Raw genomic sequence first — 6,993 nt, forward strand, 5'->3', positions numbered from 1 at the left:
CACAATTTCATACTAAATTTAAAAACTATAATTAGTATTTATTCATATATTATATTTTAAAATCAAAGAACTACTAATCAGGATATAATTAAAGAAATAAGAGTTCATGTTGCTTTTAAAATATTTCACCAATTTCTCTAAAGGAAACACTATCTACAGATTTGCATCGAAGCGTTTCTTATGATAGTGATTTTAATCACTGTCAGATATCATCTATACTTGTCCCATCTATGCCTCGTCCACACTGTGCCTCGACCCCACTGTGCTACCGTTTTTTAAATTAAAATGAAAAAAATTGTAAGTTTTGAATAGTAAATAATAGAAAAAATGTCGAATAAAAAATGTATAGAAAATTAAATTTAAAACAACGGTTAAATGAATTTTTTTTATGTTTTTACAATGAACGATTTATAAATTAACAATTTTAATGGTAAGAATAGAACATATACGTTTTTATTTTTTAGGGCTAAATAAGAACATTTTTGTGTATATACTTTTTATAGAAAAATTATATACCTACAAAAAAGTCCAAATAAACTTTTTCGCAAAAGCTAAAATTTTTGAGATAGACAAAAATAACTAAAAAATCACCCTAGGGGGGTTATTTTTAACCCCCTTTTGGCACGTCTTAGAGTTGACCAATCGTCTCAAAATTTTGTACAATTTATTTTTTCATGTATTCGAATAATTCTAGGGGGTGCTACTTACAAATATTAAAAAAAAAAACCTCTCATGTAGCTAAGGGTCACCCTAATATATTTATATATTTGTAATAAATAATAAAAATATAAAAAGTCATCAAAACATTGAAACAAAATTCAAATATTAATAATATGCTAAAAAAATATCTAATACGTGTAGTAATATAATAAAAATAGATCTATGATCTATACATTATTCAATAGTTGTTGAAAACTAATTTCACAAATTCAAATCGGCTAATTTCATTGTTATTAAATTTATCAATTGTCTCTTTTGTTTTTCAGAAACGGATTTCAATTTTATTCTGTACGCTTTTTGAGTCTACATAATCAAAACTATATATTTTAATGTAATTATAAGACTAAATATTTTCTATTAAAATTTAAAAAAATATATTAATAGAAGGATGCGTCTTAAAAAATTATTCATTAAAATGTGAATGAAATGATTCACAATTATCTATGCACTGTTATCTAATAAAAGTAAAAAAATAGTAAAAAGTTCGATTAAATGAATAGTAGATAATTATTATGGGGTTATTTTGGCAAATATTTAACCAGTGGTTCACAAGCTTCTATTTATAGACAGGTAGAAACTATCGGTTTGGCTGAAACAATGGTAGCCCATATAACTGGGATTGTTTTAGTGCAAAGCCTCTTTCCTTACCTTTATGTATCTATTTTATCAAAAGTCGGATATATTTCGAGGACCTTTATTGTAATAATTATTTGTTAATAGACAGCAATCAATTAATTGTCCTATTTGGAGTAATCATCGTCGAAGTATAATCCAAATTTTTGTAACCAAGTATTCACAGTAATTGTTGTCAGAGAAATGTATTCAAAGGATTTTTTTACAATATCGGAGAATATAAATGTCGGAGCATTATCAGTTCGTGGCAATCCCCGTAACCCATAAGAAACGCTTCGATGGATATCTGTATATAGTGTTTAATTTTAGAAAATTGTTGGATATTCCAAAAGCAACATAAACTCCCATTTCCTTATTTATATCTCGATTACAAGTTTTATGATTTATAAGTGAAATATGTGAATAAATATTTATTATAACAATTAAATACAGTATGAAATTGATATTTAATAATTTAATATTGTAATTATTTACAAAAATCGTATTTTAGCTTCGATGCAAAGCTGAGAAGGTATTGATTTTACTATGATGTTTTTTTTTGTGTCTGTTACCACTTATTCTCAGCTCTCACTAAATGGATTTCTTTCAACGATACGTCAAAAGATCATAAATCGTATCTACTCGAAGACATTATCCTCAAAAATTGAAAAAATTTCTCTCGTTCCCCGTAAATGGGGGAAACCTCCAAAGAAGCTACACATTTAAATGTGGACCGCCCTGGAACTACCGTTTGGTATTACTTCAGGCGGCCCACGCCGTCTATAAATCACACCATCACTCTTGATCAATCAGCTCTTGATTAATTTCGGGCTGATTCACAACGTGGTTTGGCCTCCCTCGTTAACCGGATCCCAGAGTGGGATCCGTTGCCCGGGTTGCACCACGTGGAGGTGGGGGTAGGACTTTGCGAAAGGGGCACAAATAACTCACGAAACAAAAACATAAAAACATAAAACACGAATACCTAAGACGCCGGCCTAAACCAGCGTCTTATGTCCTCCTGTACCAGGCGGCGCGGCTGCCTTGTCTCAGGCGTTCAGCTTCCTCCTTCTTTTTCAAGATGGATTCGGCGAACGCCTGGACGAGCCTCCTCGCCTCCCGGCTCCTTAACATCAGGTCCACTATGGACCCGACTCGGAACGTGGACCTCCAAAGAGTCCCATTCCTGGGCCCACGCCTCGCACCGGAAGAGGGTGTGCAAAGCGCTATCAGCTTCTCCCGGGCGATCCGAACAGTGGTCGCACGTCGGCGCGGCTGCTTTACGAATACGATATAAGTACTCGTTAAAGCAGCCGTGGCCGGACATCACTTGGGTGAGACGATAAGTCATCTAGACGTGATATTCGTCCACTCTAGGAGTGGCTTATATCACGGCTACCCTGCATATCTGCAGGGTTAACGAGCAAACAAGGGGCTCACTGTCCGCGACCGCTTATTCGTCAGTCCAAATGAATGGACTGCTTATTTCGCGGATAACCTGCATATCTGCAGGCCGTTCCTCTATCCGCAACCTGAGGACGCGCCCGATTCCCCGAGCAAGGGAAACTTCGCTCGTGCCGACGTTTCGTAGCCCCGTAGAGCCCGAACACACCGACACTAGCGCAGCGCAACGGGTAGTGGGGAGCTCTACCTCCCCAATTTTAGCCATTCGGCCTACAATAAAACCTTAGGCTAAAATAAAAGAAACAAACAGTTTTTCATTTCTTCACCCGGCAGTCACGGGCAAACCTTAGCGACCACCGGTACATCGTGTATGAGTGCGGCAACGGTGGTCTCCGCCCCCGAATCGTGCCCCGCGAGCCGTCTCGCGGTGGGCAAGTTGGCTGGCGGGTCGGACCGGCCACGGACGTCGACGCATTCGAGACGGGCCTACTGCTTGCTCAATGGTCGGCGCCCGCGGTACCGGACCGACGAACGAAGCGGCGGAAGAGTTGGACCGGAGGGTGGTCGCAGCCTGCGACTTCGCCCTCCCGGCCAAACGACCGCCGTCGACTCACGGACCGCCAGTCCACTGGTCCACATAGGAGGACTATGACGCGCTCCAACCGTTGGTCGCGGGACCCGAATTCCCCGGACCCGAAGGAGGCGCTGAGGTCGGCCCGCAAAGAGCTGAAGCTCGCCATCAGGCGGGCCAAAGCGAAGTGCTGGGCCGAACTCGTGAAGTCGGTGGACCACGACCCGTGGGGGAAACCCTATCGGGTCGTTATGCGGAAGCTCCGCGGTCCATAAGCTTCGGGTCAGCTGGAGGCGGAAGTACTGAAAGGGGCGGTAGACACGCTCTTTCCGACACATCCATCCCTGCCACCCTCGGCGTTTGGTGACGATGTGTCGGTGGAGGAATTCACCACCCAGGAAGTGGCCGCCGCGGTGGCGCGCGTGCGGGGTCGGAACACAGCTCACGGCCCCGACGCGATTCCAAACCGGGTGTGGGGGCTGGTCCACGACCTCGCCCCGGATTGGATACGCGTCGTCATTAACCACTGCCTCTTGGAGGGTGAATTCCCCACGAGGTGGAAGAAGGCCAGGTTGGTGCTTTTGAAGAAGGGTGACAAGGCCTTGGGTCTCCTCTCGTCGTACCGACCGCTCTGCATGTTGGACAACTTGTAGAAGATCCTCGAGCGCCTGCTCGTCATCCGGATCGAAGCCCACCTAGGAGTGCCGAGGGAGATCCGACGCAAACTCCTCGTCAGCGTCGTACATTCGGTTCTCTTGTACGGGTCCCCAGTCTGGGCGGATACTCTCGAGTATTCTGCTTCGGGTGCAGAGGCGGGCGGCGATCTGAACCGTGTCGGCGTACCGAACGATTTCTGGAGTGGCGGCGGGCATCCTGACGTCACTGCCGCCCACCGATCTGCTCGCCGCAGAACGGGCCACCAGACATGAGCTCCGCCGTGAGCGCGGCCGGCCCCTCGAACCTGTGGACCGGCTTGCGCTTCGGCGGACCACAATGTTCCGATGGCGGGCTCGCCTCTCGGAGGAGACTACAAGAGGCGAGTAGACCAGGTCCCTCATTGGACCCGACCGCCTGGAGAGACACACGTTGAGATGTCTTACCGTCTCACGCAAGTGATGTCCGGCCACGGCTGCTTCAATAAATATTTCCACGGTATTCGAAGGGTAGCCGCGCCTACGTGCGACCACTGCCGGGATCGCCCGGGAGAGGCAGACAACACTCTGCACACCCTCTTTCGGTGCGAGGCGTGGGCCCAGGAACGGGACTCTCTGGAGTCCCGTCTAGGGTCCACGCTCCGAGTCGGGTCCTTGGTGGACCTGATGTTGGAAAGCCGGGAGGCTTTCGCCGAATCAATCATGAAAAAGAAGGAGGAAGCTTAGACAGAGGCAACCGCGCCGCCCGGTACAGGAGGACATAAGGCGCTGGTTTAGGCCGGCTCCTTAGGTATTCGTGTTTTTTTATGTTTTTGTAAGTTATTTTTGTCTTTTTCAAAAAGTCTTGCTCCCACCTCCACGTGGTGCAACCTGGGCAACGGATCCCACCCTGGGATCCGGTTAACGAGGGAGGCCAAACCACGTTGTGAATCAGCTCTTGATTAATTTCGGGCTGATTCACAACGTGGTGGTGTGAGTTTTAGAGACGGCGTGGGCCGCCTGAAGTAATACCAAACGGTAGTTCCAGGGCGGCCTAAAAATAAGCCGGTCGCGTAATAAAAAAAAAAAGGGTTTTTTTTTTTATTTTTTATTTATTTCATCATTCAGTTGATATTAGATTGCAGACTAGTGCGGACGTATTGTGTAATTGAATCATCAAGTCGCTTATCAGTAATTAATATATAATCATTTGTCTTTATTGTGAAATGTTGTGCAATATCTGTAATGATATATTTATGATGGAGACGATATAAATTGCATGATGTGTAATTCATTCATGCATTTCGGATGTGCTTCTTTAAGGGAAACAACATTTCGAAAAATATCTAAAGCAAGTAAACAAAAATGGCTTTGTAATACATGCAAATATATTGATCCGTCTGTTAAAAAAAGTGAACCTAGTACTTCAACAATATTGGAATATAAAGACATGGAATGTTTAACTAATGAAAATTTCAAAAACCTCATCGAATCAGTTAACTTCATGAGCAAAAAATTTGACGGCTTTGGTAAACAAATGCAAGAGTTAATAACTTCAATAAAAAATATGAAGGAAGAAAACCAAATCCTGAGAGAACAAAACACCAAATTAAAAAGTGATATTGTGCTCTTAGATAAACGTATGAATATTTTAGAACAAAAGGCAATTGAAAACTACGTAGAAATCACGGGTGTTCCTGAGTCAAACAATGAAAATTGTGTGAAAATAATCGAGTCAATTGCTGAATTCGTTGGAGTGAAAACAACTGCAATAAAAGCTTTTTGTAACAAATCAAAAATTAACAACAAATCAAGAAAAATAATAGCTGAACTACAGTCAAAGCAAATTAAAAAAGAAATCATGGATAATGCTAAAAAAACAAAATTAACGGGTAAATTTGTGAATGATAATTGGAACAATGATAAAATTTACATTAATGATAGCTTAATTCAATTCAATAGAAACCTATTTTTTAAAGTTAGAGTTCATGCTCGTGATATTGGATACAAATTTGTATGGTTTGAAGATCAAAAATTGTTTATTAAAAAAAATGAAAATACTAATGCAATATTTATTGATAATGAATACTCTTTATATAAACTCACTTAATCTTTAATTTTAATATTATTAACTATCTGTATGCGTATCTGTAAATTTCTTTTTTTAAATATGGATAGTTTTTTAAATAATATAAAGGGATATTTAAGCTATAAAACAAACTATTTTGAATCTTTTTCAGAATTTATTAGTGTAAAAAATGATAAAAATAATAATTATGTAAATTTACTATGTTGTAACATAAGAAGTATTAACGAAAATTTTGATGAGCTAATTTTATTTTTAGAAAATGATATAGATAGTAAAAAAATTGATTTAATTGTTTTAACTGAAACTTGGCATGATGCCTCAATCCATTGTAATTATGTAATAGATGGTTATAATTAATTTTTTTCAACGATAAAAACGATAAAAAGGAATCAAAACGACGGTGTAATGGTTTTTGTGAAACATACTTTTAATGTAAATTTTTTTGAATATGATTTTAGCGAGGCGAACATTCTAAAACTCTCTTTAGTGAATCTAAGTACACCTATTAATGTATTATGTATATATAGATCTCCTTCAACGGATGAAAGCATTTTTTTAAAAACACTAAGTAAAGTTATAGATGATATTAATAATAAAGAAAGTTATACTGTACTTATAGGAGATATGAACATAAATATACTCAGCGATAATGCATATAATAATGAATATTTAGATTTATTATCAAAAACTGGCTTCGCTTCATTTATAAACACTTATACTAGGGTACCTGTAGATCTTAATCACTCGTGCCTCGATCACATATTTATAAACAGTAAAAACCACCTAATTAATTTGATAAATGCCGGTGTGATACAAACAGATATCACTGACCATTACTCAACGTGTGTTTCTATACCTACTAATATTAATCTTGAAACTAACAAAAATTCTTTCACTATCATTGACCATGATAAAATTAAAACTTTTTTAAGTAATGAAAAGTGGACATCAGTCTATGTCAAAAA

Source organism: Daktulosphaira vitifoliae, unplaced genomic scaffold, assembly GCF_025091365.1.
Source record: "Daktulosphaira vitifoliae isolate Bord-2020 unplaced genomic scaffold, ASM2509136v1 Scaffold_1, whole genome shotgun sequence".
Classification (NCBI taxonomy): Eukaryota; Metazoa; Arthropoda; class Insecta; order Hemiptera; family Phylloxeridae; genus Daktulosphaira; species Daktulosphaira vitifoliae.